This window comes from Talpa europaea (genome assembly GCF_964194135.1).
Source record: "Talpa europaea genome assembly, chromosome: 1".
NCBI classification, from domain to species: domain Eukaryota; kingdom Metazoa; phylum Chordata; class Mammalia; order Eulipotyphla; family Talpidae; genus Talpa; species Talpa europaea.
In genome coordinates, this window is record NC_140073.1 from 40,293,020 (window position 1) to 40,310,370 (window position 17,351).

The window sequence follows — 17,351 nt, forward strand, 5'->3', positions numbered from 1 at the left end:
TCAGAAGTCACTGATAGTGAGCCAACAGGCAAAGACAGGACATGATAGGAATGAGGGATGAACAGACAGAAGAGCCCCTGCTTCCCTAAGCAGGGGTGATTCAGAACCAAGTCACAGAAAGTGCACAGACTCTGTGTTTTTTGGGGTTTTTTTAGAGATCTTTTTTTTTTTTAAATCCCAGACTCTATCTTAATATGTAAATAGGGCTTCCCCTGGGGGCTCAGGCGATTGAGTGCAGCACTGTGACGCTGTCCGCAGCCTCTGTAGCATGGGTTCGATTCTTGGCTGGCCAGGGAGAAACCCACATGGCACAGCAGACCTCTCCTGCCTTGCCCGCTGCTCCCCTCAGCAGTGTATTTCAGTCAGTCTGCCTGTTCTGTTCCCCACTCTGTCTCTGGTGAATCCTCTCACCCTCCCGCGCATCTGGCCTGTACCCCGGTTCTTATATGCATGAATAAATAAATCTTAAAAAAAAAATATGTAAAAACATGAAGGAACCTACAATCATCCATACTGGTCACCAAAGGAGATAGGCAGGAATTCTTGTGGGTATCAGAGGAGGCTGAATTAATGGAACAAATGAATGTTAGGGAGAGCTAATCCATTTCTGGTTTCTTGGTCCTGCTTAGCTTTTGTCTCATCAATCAGTGAACTGCATGGGACAGAGCAAAACAAATGTGATCATCTCTGATGGAGTGAATGTTCCATTGGTAACCAATAGAAATAGTGAATCTATTACCTGGGGAAGGAGCAGGAGTTTGGTGACGATCTGTATTTTTCCCTACCATTTCTTATTTTCATAGTCTCAGAAAACAAATGATAAAAGAGTGGGAGGTGGGGCAGGGATGGAAGGGAGAAGGGCAGGACAAAGAGAAAGCGACAGGAAGATTGGGGTAAAAGAAGGGAGTAGAAAAGCCTAAATTCGTAGCAAACAAGTTAGATAACAAGGCAGGAAGTACCAGAGCTCTTCTAACTTACAAAAAGTAGGCTTTATTATTCTGCTTTCTATCCATACATGGACCTATCTCTACCTCCCTCCTTAGCCCATCGGCTTAGAAGTTAATGAATTATCAAGGTAAAGTCAAGAAAGAGCATTTGAGTGTAGACAGAAAAATCCACCTCTTCTTAGCCTTACCTCTTGCACGGGAACACTCTGAACTACCAGGAGTCTGCTCAACTGGGAGGACTGTGAACAACAGTGAATTAATTTGGGCTTTTCACTGCAGAGAAGCTGAGGTGCCACCTCACTGCATGAATACAGTGTGCCTCTGGCTTCCTCTGGATCATCCGGGTGTGCCCAGGCATCACAGGCAGTGTGACCCCCAAGGGATGGAACAGCAGGGCATGGGGGTGGGGTGGTGGGAGATTAGTCAATGAGCCAGCAGGGATAACCCAAAAATGCAAACACACAGGAAAGGCTGGCCTCTGGGTCAGATTCGTAGCTCAGTGGAACCCTGCCCATCTGCCAGCAGATGACTGTTCTATTCTAGACGTGGTCATTCCCCTTGAGAAAATCTCTTTGGTAATGGTGTCACCAGTCCCTTTCTCAATTTGCACTTACTGTTCAGACATCACCAGGACATGCAACCAAGAACAATGCCACAGAGAGTCTCAGCAATATTTGGAAAGAAGGAACAGTTATTTACTTGTTTTATTTTTAATTAAAGGTGTTAATTGCAGAGAAAGAGCCCCAGAAAAACCTTTCTAATAACACTGTCAGTGCACTCTCCAGCCTGACTGCTCCTTCCCTCTTCCTGTGTCTAGCACAGGGAAGCTAAAGGAGTCTAGCAGAGCAACTAAGTCCATTTTAGAAGGCTCAGCAGGAAACAGCACTTTTCAGACCAAAAAGAGGAGTCAGAGGAAACCCACAGCATTCCTCTCAATGGGCCCATGTGCTAACATCCCCATATGTTTACAAGGCCACTTGGGGTAGTGGAAAAGACAGTGCACTAGAGGGCAGGACATCTCAAAGACAGGATCCAGCTCTGCCCCTGGCCTGCTGTGTCGTCTTGGGTCAAGTGCTTAGCTTCTCTGAGTTCCAGGGTCTCCCTCTATAACACAGATGCGTACCTAATTGAATATTTTTGGTTTTAGTTTTACCTGTTAGAATTTTATACATATGGAGACATGCGGTATGTACTCTTTTGGGTAAGATTTCACTGACTCACAATAATGTTTGAGAGATTTCATCCGTGTTATTGGCTGTATCACTTCTCTCCTTTGGAACCGTATGAATGTACTACACGTCTTTATCCGTGCTCCTTCTGATGGGTACTTGAACTGTTCCTAGTTTGGGGGCACTTTGAATAAAGATTCTACTTTCTGTGTTTATGTTTTTTGATCACTCTAGATACTGCATACAAGTGGCATCATGCAGTATTTATCCTTTTGTGACTGGCTTATTTCATTAAACATGATGTGTTCAAGGTTCATCCTTGAACCTGTGTCAGAATTTCTTAAGGCTCAATGATACCGCTTTGTGTGTCTATGTCACATTTTGCTTTACCATTCATCTGTCAATGGGCACTTGGGTTGTTTTCACCTCTTGGCCATTGTGAATAATACTTCAGAAGATCTTGCTTTCCAATTCTTATGAATATCCAGAAGTAGAATTGCTGGATGATATGATAGTTCTATTTTTCATATTTTGAGGAACCACCATACTATTTCCCATAGCTGCTGCACCATTTTACATTTCCACCAACAGTATATGAGGGTTCCAATTTCTGCACATCTGGCCAATTCTTGTTATTTTCTGGGTTGTTTTGCTTTGGGGAGGAGGGGAGAGAGAGAGATATAACTTATAGTAGATATCCTAATGGATGTGAGATAGATGGTAGCTCAGTGTGGTTTTGATTTGAATTTCCCTAATGATTAGTGATGCTCAGTATCTTTCCATATGTTCTTGGCCATCTGTATATAATCTTTGGAGAAATGTCTATTCCAGTCCTTTGCCCATTTTTTAATCAAGATATTTGTATTTTTGTCATTGTCATACTGTGGTTTCACAGCAAATCTTCAAGTGGGTAATGTGAATCTTCCAGCTTTATTCTTCTTTTTTCAAGATTGCTTTGGGAGTTCTGGGGCCTTTTACATTTCCATATAAATGTTAGAATCAGCTTGTCATTTTCTATACCTCCACCCCCCCCCCCGCCCCCCAAATAAAGCCTCTTGGGATTCTGACTGGAATTGCTTCAAATCTACAAATCAATCTGGGGAGAACTGACAACATTGAGTCTTTCAGCCCACAAACATGATACCTCTCTCCATTTATTTAGGTTTTCTTTTGCTTCTCACAGCACTGTTTTATCACTTTCAAGTATAGGTCTTTCACTTCTTTTTAAGTTTATATTAAATATTTTATGCATTGTGATATAATTGAAAAAGAATTTGCTTCTTTAAGATCTATCAATTCTTTGCTGATGCTACATGAAAACATTTCTGAATGTTGAATTTTATTGTGCTAAATTCATTTATAAGGCATAACAGTTACTTTATAGATTCCGTAAAGATTTTCTATGTTAATAATCATGTCATCTGTGAATAAAAACAGATTTAGTTATTCTTTCTGATTTTTATGATTTTTATTGCTTTTTCTCGTTTGATTTCTTACCAAGAACCTCCATGCAGTATGATGTTGAATAAAAATGATGAGAACACACTTGTCTTATTCCTATCTTAAATACAATACTTTCTATCTTTCACCATTATTTATAATAGTTGCATTTTACAAATGTACTTTATTAGGTTGCAGAAGTTCCATTTTATTTCTAATTTGCCAAATTTTTTAATCACGTGGATGTTAATTTTTTCCAGTTTTATTGAGGTATAACTGACAAAAATTCTATATATTTAAGATGTACAACATGATTTGATATTTGTATACACTGTGAAACGATTACCACAATCAGGCTAATTAGCACATCACTTCACAGTTACTATTCGTGTGTATGCTAAGAACACTTAAGATTTACTCTCAGCAAATTTCAACTGCACAATACAGAATTATTAACTATAGTCACCATGCTGTACATTAATCTACATAACTTACTCAATCTTCATTCAGAACTGAACCTTTGTATCCTTTGACCAACATCTCCCCATTTTCTTCACCTAGCAAACACCAGTCTACTGCTTTTATGAGATCAACTTCTTTAGATTCCACATTTAAGTGATAGGATCAGCATTTATCTTTTTACTTCTGGCTTATTTTCACTTAGCATAATATCCTCCAGGTTCATCCATAAGGCAGAAATTCCTTCTTTTTAAAGGATGAATAATATTCTATTGTGTCTGTGTCACATTCTATCTTTTCACCTATCGATGGCTATTTAAACTGTTTCCATATCTTAGACATTACAAGTAATACTGCAATAAACATGGAAGGGCAGACTGCTCCTCAAAATATGGATTTCATTTCTTCTGGATTTCATTTTCTTCAGAAGTAGAACCACTGGGTTATATGTAGTTCTAGTTTTAATTTTTTGAGGAAACTCCATATTGATTCCATATTGTCTGTACTAACTTAGATGCCTACCAATCAACAATGTACAAGGGTTTCCTTTTCTCCACATACTTGCCAACACTTATCTCTTGTCTAATCAATAATAACCATCCTAACAGGTCTGAGGATACATAATTATCATTGTGATTTTATGAAAGCTTTTTTGTATATGTTAAAATGATTATTTGGTGGTCCTTCTTTATACTGTTAGCATGGTGAATTACAGTTATTGTTTTTAATTGTTAAAGCAAGTTTTTATTCCTGGGGAAACACAGCTTGGTCAAGATATTTTTTAATATATTTTTATATATTGCCAAATTTGATTTGCTAATATTTGTTAAAAATTTTTGTGTATAAGTTTATGAGGAAAACTATTCTATACTTATCTTTTTCTGTAATACCGCTGTTGAGTTTTTATATGAGAACTATACTGACTTCATAAAATGAGTTGGGAAGTATTCCCTCCTCCACCTCTATTTTCTCAAAAAGTTTGAGTAAAATTTGTGGGGGTTTTCCCTTAATATTTGATAGAATTAACCAGTTAAATCATGTAGGCCTAGATTGTTGCCCTACTGCAGTACTAAACACCAGTCACTTGCTTGCCTGTCAGGAGTGGGCGCCCGCACAAGCAGCTGCAGGGAGTAGAAGCAGAGAAGGCAAACAGCTATTCCCTTCAGCAAGCCCGGGCTATAAAAACATTTCCATCTCCACAAATGATGGCTGCACATCTTCCTATGGTAGTTATGAATGAGTAGCAAATTCCAGCCGAAGTCGCAGCCCCAGCTCCCATCAGGAAACCAAACAAGACTCCAAATGGAAGGAAAAAGAAAATCCAGAACAGAACAAAAAACCATTGGAACCCCCCCCAAAAATCTACTAAGGTCAAAAAATCTGGTAAGTTCAAAAACTCAAAAGAACAGCAAGAAAAAATTATAGACACGTTTGAAGTGAAAAGAAAGTGAAATGTGTTAATGGAATTTCAGAAGCTGAACTTTTGACCAAGACGCTTCCTAACATTTTGACATTCAACCTGGTCATTGTGATTATTGGCAAAAACTCAGGGCTAATGTCTGCTTACAAAGGGCATCATTACCCTGGAGCTGGAAACCATTTTTGGAAGTGTCTATTTATGTCAGGACTGAGTGTGGTCCAACTCAATCATATGAATGGTCACACTTTACCAGGGAAATAGGGTATTATTGGAGTTACCAATAAGGTTGAAAGAACAACACCAAGCAGCAGTAAAGAATTTTTTTCTACTGCCAAAAGGCAGTAAAGACATTTTGTGGAGGAAATATTCTAGTGCAGGAATTACAGAAATATCAGCCATGAATAGCAGTGTTTAATGGGAAATGTATTTGTGAAATTTTTAGCAAAGAAGTTTTTGGAGTAAAGTTTAAGAATGAAGAATTTGGTCTTCAATCCCATGAGAACCCACACACAAAAACTCTCTGCTGCATTATGCCATCATCAAGTGCAAGATGTACTCAGTTCCATCCAGCCCAGGACAAAGTACATTACTGCGTTAAGTTGAACGACCTTCAGGGACCAGTTGAAAGGCAGTGAACAAAAAACAGATATCCAAGAGCTAAAGAAGCCTTAGTTAGGATATTGGAGACAAATTAAAGATGAGATGGGAATGGAAGAAAATCTATATTCTATTTGGTTTTACATTATTATACTGTCTGTTCCTGCACTGTGCAATATGGTAGCCACTATCCACAGGTGGCTATTTAAACTTGAATTCATTAAAATTTAAAGTTCAGTTCCTCTGTCCACTAGTCACATTTCAAGTGTTCTGTAGTTATGTGTGGTTATCAACTACTGTATTGGACTGAGGCAGTACATTCCCATCCATCATAGAAAGTTCTACTGTATATTAATAATTCATATTATTTTATATACTTTTAATTATCTGACATTAACATTGTTGCTGTGGAATTAATACAAAGCAGCTAGCCTGCCACTATAAAATGAAACAAATATAAGACGCTCAACAAGATGTAGTAATGTATACACACTAGAACACTACACAGCAATCAAAAAGATAAACCAGTGCCATTTGCAGTAACATAGATGGTGTTAGACAGAATCATACTAAGTGAAATAAGCCAGAAGGATAAAGATAAATATTGGATGTTGTCACTTACATTTGGAATATAGAAAAAAACAAAGAATCAGATGGAGATCAACTTTAAAACCAATTCTTGAATGCTGACCATTGATCTTAAGTTTTCAGAGGGGGAGGGGAAAAGAGAGGGGTAAATTGTGTTCAATGGGAAAGGGAGGGAGAACACAATGGACTCTGGTGGAGGACTATGGGTACTCTAGTGAAGGGCTACAGTGACTACACCTGTGGCCAGGGGAAAATCTATACTGTCAAAACACTAGCAAGGATATAAAATAATGGTACTTCTATACAATTTAAACAATAAATAAATAACTGAGATAATCTCAAAGCTAAAAAGAAATTAACCTCTAAATAGATAATAATTTTAACGACGAGAAGGGTACTGGCCTTAGAGATTTGGAAGAACCCCTGGAACCACTTCTCTCCAAAGAAGCTTAAGCCCAGGGAGGCAGAGTCTCTGACCCCAGCTCCCACAGGGAATTAACGTTAGAGTTGAAAATGGGATCCTGGTATTTCATAGTATGGGCTTTGCAGCAGGATCTGGGTTTTAATTATAACTCTGTCACTTATTAGCCATGCAGCCTAGGACAAGTGACCACCCCTAAGCCTCACTGAAAACTGAAGAATAATGATCCTAATTCTGCTGGGTTGTCATGAGGATTTAAAGAGATGATGTCTATAAAGTGCTATAGGGAGAACCTGGCACCCCACCAGGAACTGCCTGCTGTCATGATTAGCTAATACAATGCTCTTTCCATTACACCACAAACTCTGATCAGGCATGGTTTAGCCACCAGATACATCATCATCATCATCATGGAGCTGGTGAATATAGGAAGGAACGGGAAAATTATGCAGCTTGGCAAAATGTGCCAGGGGAACAGGATGATAAATGCATTGTACAGTGGTATCTACGGAAATGCCCCTAGAAATCCCCATGTGGTAACAGAAATTTCACCTTGAGGTGTGCAAAAGGAAATGTACCATTTGCATTCCTCTGTGCACTTACCCTAAACAGGTGTCTGAGGATTGGGGCGTTGCAGACTGAGAAAGATGCTTGTACTTCTATGACACTTACGCTGAGGCAAGCAGAGAAGTCATCATTCTGCTTTGTTCTTCTCCCTCCAGAACTGTAGATCACAACTGTTAGCAACCCACAGTGCTAGCCCACAGGAAACCTCTCCAAGCCTACTTCAGAGTAGGTAGAGCACAAGCCCCAAATCATTTCCAAGTGCCTGTTTTATGACCTTGCCTCCTTCCCCCTGCCCAACAGGGTGTTAGATGAAGAAAACATTTTAAAACACAATACCCACTCTGCAGCACCATATGCTCTCCTCTGGAAGACCACTAAACATCAGGTGACCAGATAGATGTTAAAGTAAAATCAAAAAGTAACTGGTCACCCAGACTCTGAGGAGAACTTTCCATTTAATTCCATAACAAATCCCAACCCCTTGCTTTCTGGCAGGTACTGTGCCGTGCACTGAAGATACAGCTGCAACCAAGACAAGGTACCTGTCTTGGTACCTTCAACTAGCCTACATGGAGATGGCAAGTGGGGTTGTCTAAGAAAGATTCAACACATTAAGCTCTAATCTGAGCCTTGTGAAGTGGTACAATTTGGATTTTTAGGCTAGAGGGCCAGGGTTAAGACCCCAAAACTCATCTTTGGTTGCCACTATGAATGGAAACAGGAACCCAAGAAAGAACAGTGGGAAATGAAAATATCTTTTATCATGTAAAATGATGTAACAATGATGTAAAATATATATTTTTTTACATCATTGTTCATTTTTGTACAAGGCATTCTTCTATGCTTTCTCCTCTCAGGTGTAGTCCCCATAAAATTCCTACCACTGATTCACCTGTGAACCATCACCATAGTCCCTTGTGCTTCTTCTCTCCCCTGTTTTGATACCTCTCCCTCTCCCTCCCTTGCAAAATGTCTCTGATTTATAGCTGCCTGCTAATTTTGTTTTTTTTAGAAAATATCTTTTTTCAAGTCTTCAAAGGCACATTTTACGGTCCCTGCTCCACAGTGGCAGGGAAGGAACGTCACCCAGTGGCTCTACTTACATCCCCTAGTCCACACCTAGTACCCAGGATAGAAAAGAAGGAGTCACCAGCTCTCCCTCTCTTGGCACCACCTGGACTTCCAGGGGTGGAGGTGGGGGTGGGGTGAGCAGCATCCACAGTTACCTCTCTGCCCTCCAGCCTGGAAAACCACCACCCAGTCTCCTATATGTCTTCTGGCCCCACACACTGTTAGTTCTGTTCTCTCATGGCGGTATCTTTAGACATGATACTTTCCCAAGGTTTGAGTTCTGCATCTGCAAAATGCAGATAAAATAGTACATTTTTTCATAGGAATATGTTAAAAATTGAAAGGATGTTTATGCAGTGCTTAGCACAGTATGTTGTACAGGGTCAATGTTCAAACAGTAAGAGTAAGCATGATTTTATTATATATTTATATTTTATACATGTATATAAATAAAACATATATAACCTATTGTTCCCAATCAAGTCTTTTTTTTTTTTTTTTTTTTTGGTTCAATTGGCATGTCTGATTTTGTAACTCATGCATTGGTCTTTTGGCAAATGTTACTTCAATGAGGTACACAGATTTTCTAAATGTTGACACATTTCATAAGATAGTGTCAACAAACCACATTCATTAACATCACCCCAGTTCAGTAGGAAAGGCGGTAAGTATTGGGAAGCCGACCAATCAAGTGTTTCTTAACTGTCAACCTCAGGGCTGAAACCCAAGCTTGCCAACACCATCCCCACTATGAGAGGAAACCACTCCCTTCTCATCCACCAAACTCAGTCTCTCCCTGGCTTCAAATCTCATCTCCTCTAAGAAGTTCTCCCAAAGACTCAAGAGACCTGCCCAACAATTCTTTCACTAGACAATGCCTCTAGAATTCTCTGTTCAGATGTCCTTAGCTCTTACCTGTAGAAGATTTATACTATCAATCACTTCCCATTTAGAAGGTTTTAGAACTCTGCATCCTCCCTGTTATTGCTTTCCACGTCCATTGTTCCTTATATAACAAATACACCCTGGATACTCAGTGAGTAATATGGATAAGGAGGAACACAGGATTCATATCAACCTCTAGCTTTATAATAACTGATGATGATTTCCAAAGAGCTACAAGAAATTAAAGTTTCTTGAAAATCCACAGAAGGTTGGATATGACCAAAAAAATCTATAGCTTACATCTGTTTATTTCTTCATAGTTTATAAAATGCTTTCACATTTATAACATCATTTTGACACAACTTGGAAGGTCAGCCTAATAAGTACTCTTATATCTGACAGATGCAAAATCTGAGTCTCAGAGAAGTAGTCTGTCCAAGAGTCAAGCCACAATGAAAAGTCTCTTGATTCTTCTACATCCTTCTCCTATTTGCTGTTCCCTTATGCAGACTCTATCCTCAAATCATGTGCATGCTCCAAGTTATGAAAAAAGAAAACAAAAAACAAAAACCCCTTATCCAAAAGGGACCACACAGAAATAAAACCACAGAGAAGATACTCAAGATGACTAAATTACCTTTCTGGAGTGAGGAACTTTCCTCACTTATTGCTGAGAGTGCTGGCTTCAATCACACATACATTCTGTTTGCAGCCATGAGCAACTGTCCCCAGCCAGCTGTGTCTCCCGAAGTGACAAATGCGAAGGTCCTCCTGGGAGCTACTTGCTATCTCCCAGCACCTGTGAGTGAGCTCCCATTTTGCCTTCTACTCTCTTTCCTCCAATATTTCTGGGCCCTCTGAAAAATAAGCAGCTTTACAACTAATTGCTGCTCTTTTTTCAAAGACTTCTCTGATTCTTTCCACTTCTGCTATCCACAGCCAGTCTCCCCAGTCTTGGATAATACCAGGTACCGGTAAAAAGAACTCCCTTCCAACTACAATGTGCAAATGTGGGAAGTGGCCACCACTGGTGACTGTTTCCACAGGAAGAACCACTACAGCACAGAAGGGAGTAATGCAACCATACTGCATAGAAAAAAGGAACTCCTTCCTTTCAGTCATAATTGGTGGTCCCTCTAGCAACTGCCCTGGGGTATTGAGGTCTTTAAGGCCATATCCCAACAACATGGTCTGGTTTTGCTTCCTCAGAGGTGACAAGACCAGAAGGGGCTGGAAACAAAGAAAGAAGGGGCCCCAATGGACTATGGTGGAGGATTACTGGGGCTTTGGTGATGGGTGTTGTATGATAACATACATTTGTGGAGATGCAAACCTATACCCCTAAAAATAAACACTGTTGTAAATCAGCATTACCTCAATAAAGTTTTTTTTAAAAAAGACACAGCACTCTTTTTTTTTTAATAGAGGACATGTTTTTTTTTAATTAATTAATTTGTTTGTTTGTTTGTTTGTTTTGTTTGTACATGCACTGGGTACAGTCAGAAGCGCAGGAGGGTGAGAGAATTCACCAGAGCCAGAGCGGGGAGCAGAGCAGGCAGACAGACAAGGTACACTGCTGAGGGGAGCAGCGGGCGGCAGGAGAGGTCTGCGCGCCATGTGGGACCCTCCTCCGGTGGCAGGGGAGCAGCCGGGGATCAAACCGGTGCTGCAGAGGCCGCGGGCAGCCTCGCAACCCAACGCTCAACCGCTGCGCCACCGGGGAGGCCCGACACAGCACTCTTTATCCACCAGCGGGATAGTCAGTGGTTGTCCAAGCAGCCAAGGTCAAGGAAAGCAGAAGAAACAGCATGTGCAAAGACCCAGAAGTATCAAACATGATGATTCACTGGTCCAGTACAAATGAGTAGAGTAGAGACTAGAAGAAGGTAAGGCTGGATGTTCTGAGTGGGGTAAGATCAAGAAGAGCTTCTTAGAAGAAACAGAGATGTTGGATCTCATCCTGGATGGAAAGCTATTAAGCAAATGTTTGCTGAGCACCCACTGTGTGTTGCATGCTAACAAAGGGATATAGCAGGGAACATGGGGAATAACAATCCTGGAACTTATGCTCAGTAACTCCTTTCTTTGCACTCCGGCTAAGGGGATTTTGGCTTGTGTGTTTCTCCTAATCCTCAAAGGCAGATTCTGGGTCTTATTCTCTACTGTATGGTAAAGACTCAGCTAAGCTTCTTCCATCTAGTAGATTTCCAATAAATGTTTATTGTGGGAATGAATGTTTTCTGTATTTTCTAAGAATCTTTAAACAAACAAAAAAATTACAGAGATCAACCTTATATGTGGGCATATCATTTTGGCAGCTGAGATGAGGCTAGACTAGAGACAAGGGGCTCTCAACTAAGGGGCTGTCATAAATCAGGCAACAGATATGGGGGTGCAAGCTAGAAGAATGGTGGTAGAAATAGATGGAAGTAGTTTTAATCCCCTGGCCAAAGTATGCACATCTCACCCACCCTTCACAGACCTTATTAAACCACTGCAGCCTCCTTTCAAGCCTCCTTGACTTTTGTTTCCACTCTAAACCTCTGCATGATTTACTTTCACCCTGGGACAGTACAGTTTTCAAGGTCAAATGCAACAAAAGACAGCTGGTCAGCTCCAGGGTGACTCTGGGCACAGCCTGGGGCAGCCATCACGCTGCAGAGAGTGGTGGTGACACATGAGGTCACTGGGACTTTAAATCAGTGCTGATGTATTTCCTCTGCTACTGAGAGAACAAGCACAGAAACATCCTTGCTGTCGATGCCGATGACTACTTCAAAAGGAAATCACGCTCCCTGGCACTGTTGGGAGTCAGATTTTGGGTTACCGCACATCTGCCCCCCATTATTTTTACCAGTTCTGGTTCTAAAAAGTGTTTGTATGTAGATCCTAAGATCGCAAGTGATTAAGACAGAAGAACAGGGCCACCCTGGTGGCGCGAGGGATTAAGCACCACACTGTGAAGTTGTCCACAGACTCTGAAGCACGAGTTCGACCCCCAGCCAGCCAGGGGGCAACCCACATGGCACAGCAGACCTCTCCTGACTCGCCCGCTGCTCCCCTCAGCAGTGTACTTCTGTCAATCTGCCTGTTCTGTTCCCCACTCTGTCTCTGGTGAATCCTCTCATCCCCCGCACCTCCAGCCTGTACCCCGGCTCTAGTATGCATAAATAAATAAATCTTTAAAAAGGGGGGGGCAAATTTAAAAAAAAGAACATCACTGATCTGCACTGTACTTTTAATAAAACCTGTATCTGAAGTGTGAGTGGCTCACATGCTATGAGCCCAATAATAGCTCTTGAACAGCACTTCAGAGTTTACAAAAGCTGCTATATATCTTATTTGCATCTTTGAACAACCCTAAGAGCAAGGTAAAGCAGGTATGATCACTCCCACTTTGTAGGTGAGAAAATTGAGGTTCAGAGAGCTTGTGGCTGACCCAAAGTCATGTGGACTGTAGGTGACAGAGCAGAAATTCACACCCAATTCTCACTCCACAGTCGACTCTGTTGATCAGACCTCCAACTCTGGGAGGCACTTCTGGTTTACAATAATCAGTTAACTTCACTTGCCTTGATGGAGAATTTGTTCCTCCTGCATTTCCTCATAAGACACTGACCCTGACTCTGAGCCTAGAGAGGGCTACTGGGCCTCTGTCAGACCCAGCCTCCACCTAGCAAAAGCCAAAGCCAGAACCCAGGGCCACATTCTGATCGGAACTGTCCAGAACAAAGGCTATTGGAGCATAGGGCCCGCAATGGGAAGGATGAGGGCTCCTGGGAGGCAGGTCCACGTCCCTGATTGCCACATACTGTGCAACCCTGAGCTCGGGATGGCTTTCCCTCAGAACTTGAGTTCCCTCACCCCTAGGATGAGGGCAATGACACTGTCCTCCACACAGTACAGATATCACAGCCAGTCAGGGTGTCCTCTTCCCATTTCCAGGCAGTTACCAGACTACCAGACTGTGCTGGATGGACTCAGTGCAGAGTAAACTACCCTGGTCCCTCCCTGGAGGTCCCTCCCCAGTCTCCCCACACTACCCTCATCACGCCAGCAAACAATGGGGCTTTCAATTGAACCAGGAAGAGTTAAGCTGTCCAGTGGGAGTGCTCCCATGTTCCTAGGCACGCTGCTATTGCTTGTTTACTTTGGACTGAGTGTGGCCCTACTCATACAAAGATAAACAAGACAATGTCTGCTTTCAAAGAACTCAAAGGTTGATTTAGAGATGTACACATTAATAATCACTCTGTACTAAGAAATACTGTATTCCAGTATTGCACAGCTACTCTGTCTTTTTTGTGGATTCTCGGCACCTTGCAGTATGCATGGTCTGCACTGGGACGCAATACACATTTGTTGAATAAACTAAGATACACCATAATGACAAAGGACACATGCGCAATGAAAGCACCTCTCTTCCCTCAACTTCTATTTCACATACCTCCTTCCACTTTACTCCTGTGCTCAAAGGAAAAGTACCTTTCCTTCCCATCAGAACTAACCCCTTTCACATTGAGTTCAGTCTTATTTCTTATATCCTTGGGGGCCTTGCTCCAGCTATCTCCCCCACCTCCAGCCTTTGAATTTTTACTCATAAGCTTTTCTTTTCCTCTCTCTCTGTCTCACTGTCTCTAGTCCTTTCTTTCAACCATCTGACACACTCTACTTTCCCCAAGCTGGAAAACTAGCTCTAACCAAACTATCCTTTAAAGTTGCTGAGTTTGTTCTCATCCTCCTTTGACCCCGAATCTCCTGAAAGGGTTGTTCACACCTGCGGTCTGTGCTTCTCACCACCCTTCATTCCCTACGTCCCTGCTTTAGCTCCCACCTTTCCACAGAAGCTTCTCTCAGAAGTGTCACCACACCTCCCCGTCACCAGAGCCAGCGCTCTTCCCTCAGTCTCCAACCTCCCTGACCTCCCTGTTGAAACATCCGTAGCTTCTGAGACACTGCAGTTCCTGGCCTGCTTTCTCCCTCTCTTGTCAATACTCAGTCTCTATCCGGCTGCTCTTCCTCTGCTTTCCTCTGAATGCAAGTTCTTGCCAAGATTCTCCTGTTACTTTACATTAGCTCCCTTGAGAACTAATTTGATGTCAAAGCCTCTAATTCCGAAAGCCTTTCCAGTCACCACTCCCCACCCGAAACACTCCCCTCCTCAACCTTGCAGAATCTAAAAGAAACCACAGGGACCGAAAATGCAAGCCAGAAAAGGTCTCCAAGGACACGGGAAGGGATGGGATCAACGTATCTTCATTGTCAGACTCTCTGTTACAGTCACTTTCATATTCTGCTTGTCCTGCAATGAACTTATCTTAGCCTTGCCATGAGCTCACAGGCTCCTGAGACAGGAATTGTTCCACTCTCCTGTTTCCCCTATTGGGCTAATGTATTGGTCAGACTGACAAGCATACATAAGCACCTGTTGGACTAAAGGGGAAAAACTAAAGATGAGTATGTGTGAAAGTATCTGGTAAACTAGGAAGCACTAAAGGACAGTAAGTTTCACCATCACCATTAGCCTTTGTGAGAAATTTCTGGGCCAGAACCTATCTGATCTCTGGCTCTACAAGACATCTGATATCCAAAAGCCTGAAAACAGGGCAATGTCGATGAACTGGCCTGGGACGGAGAAGCGCAGAATGTAGGGAGAGCGAGAAGAATTTCTGATGAGGGGCACATACCTCCAAAAACCAATTTCTTCACTTATTCAGTCAGTAAACATCTACTATGTACCCACAAGGTGCAAGGAGCCATTCCAGACACTGGGAACAAAGCTTTGAACAAGACAGACAGGGCCCACTGTCTTCCTGGATCTGATATTTTAGTGAGCAGGGCGGGATTATAAATTAAAAAAGAAAATAGCAGTATTAAGTAAGGGCTTGCTGTTTCATATTCTTTACCATCTCCTGCAGACAAGACAGCCCTGTCTCGTGAGTCTTTCTCTTCTGAGACAAATCCAGCCTACTGCGCTGAGGTTTGTTTTGTGCTATTTCTCCTCCTGTTAGGGCAGCAGCCATGGCACAGATGTGCTAGCTTTTTTAATCTCCAGCGAGACAGTGATTGGGGAAACACTGCCACCCCACTTTGGGAGGTCTCTAAAACCTACTGCACCTGAAAGGTCTTGACTGCCTGGGCGTCCTGGTCTCGGCCACCTCCTGTTCCTCTAAGAACAGCAACAACGCTGGGGGCTTCTTACCAGAGAGTGATTTGGGAATGATTTTTCAGGTTGTGTTCAATTCTGTCAGCGCCCTCGGACTCAGCTGATTGCTGGTGGTAGATTTCTGTGTTATTTAGGGCACCAAAGTCCCACAGTCTTGACACAAACTTAAAATTAGAAATGCATTAAATATAGGAAAGAAGGAAGGTCATTCAGAAAAGGCAGCCTTCCGAGGGAGCTGCAGGACAAAGACACCCTGGAAACTTCCAGGTTCACTAATGGGTTTTACACAGCATTCAAGTGGTATTTCTCCTTCAGAAATAACACTGTGGAAAGCGTAGGGGACTGGCTCGAACCTCAGCTAACACAGCCGAGTGAGTGACTCTGCAAACTAAAAATAGCTTCTTTCCCACTCATTCTGACAGATTTCACTTAGACCCTGTGCACAGGTTGATCCTCTAACAAACAGTTTTAGTCCTGCAGCAAAACGAGGGCTGATGGCATTTGGGCTTGACTACGACTCAATCCCTGGTTCAACTCTTGTTTACGTCCACATTTCCTGCCCTTGCTCTGAAGGCTGTGTGTGCACACCAGTGCACGTGTACACTGAGCTCCCTGGCTGGGATTTGGCGCTCCTCAACCAAACGTGGGCAGAATTTAAACCAAGAACATGACTCAGGACCAGGGCTGCAGACTGAGCCCAGAGCAAGGCCCTCACAAGAAACACTGGGAATCAGGCTATTGTGGGTCTTCTCCTAACTCCTAGCCAGCCCCTCTGGGCATCAGTTATATTCTCCCATTGTAACATGAGGATAATTGTTCCTACTCCAGCCTATTTCACAGCTGTACACCAGACTCAAATGAGAGAACATATGTGAAAGTTCCTTCAGACCATACTCCTAACAGAAGGAAGGTGAGCAGGGAGGCAGAGCCAGGCTGGACCACTGGACTGGGCAGGTATATCGATTGTTCTAGGAGTTAAAAGCAGATCTAGATTTGGAGCTTTAGTTCATGCTGGCCCCTCTGCCTGGATGTCCCTTCCACCTTTATTATACTCCTGCTCATTCTTAAAAACCCAGTTCAAATAACACTTTGTTTTTGTTACTGTCTCCCAAATCATTCCAGCTTCTCTTCTCCATTGGCCTTCCATGCAACTCTCCAATAGCACTTTTCACTCTGCCCAGTAAGGATTTACTTACAAACCTGGAAGTTCTTTGAGAGTAAAGACCATGTACTTCTTACCGTTGTATACAGCTCCCCACCCACCTCCACTGTATGGCCAACTCAGACACATGGCAGGTGTCACGCAATGTTGACTGTGTTGATGATGGAATACATAAGAACCCAAGGCAAGAAGGAGGTAAACATAGGAAAGCAGAAAAGGTGGACCAGCACACACAGGGCCAGTGGAAGGAGTAGCAGGCAGGGAATCCAGGGAGGTAGTATCACCAAGGTTTGCCTGCCCACAGCAATAAGGACACAGCCAGAGGGATGAGTCAAAGCCAAGATGCAAGTCCTGGGGGTAACAGGCAGGATCCGAGTCCTAGAAACATGAGGAATTGAAAAGGGACCAGGGGCACCATGTTGACGGCCAGGGACTAAGGTTTAGGAGCCTGATACTATG

At 42.5% G+C, this 17,351-nt stretch overlaps 1 protein-coding gene and 1 pseudogene across 2 annotated transcripts in view; one reads left to right on the plus strand and one right to left on the minus strand.

Moving 5' to 3' along the window:
• Positions 1 to 17,351, minus strand: part of SERGEF (secretion regulating guanine nucleotide exchange factor) — a gene marked incomplete at its 5' end in the record, with an annotated part of 211,025 nt that overhangs the window by 142,948 nt on the left and 50,726 nt on the right. The gene's annotated exons all lie outside the window — the stretch shown is intronic.
• On the plus strand, positions 5,571 to 6,107 carry LOC311180092 (G/T mismatch-specific thymine DNA glycosylase-like; annotated as a pseudogene). Its single transcript has one exon. The product of its transcript is annotated as a G/T mismatch-specific thymine DNA glycosylase-like (transcript).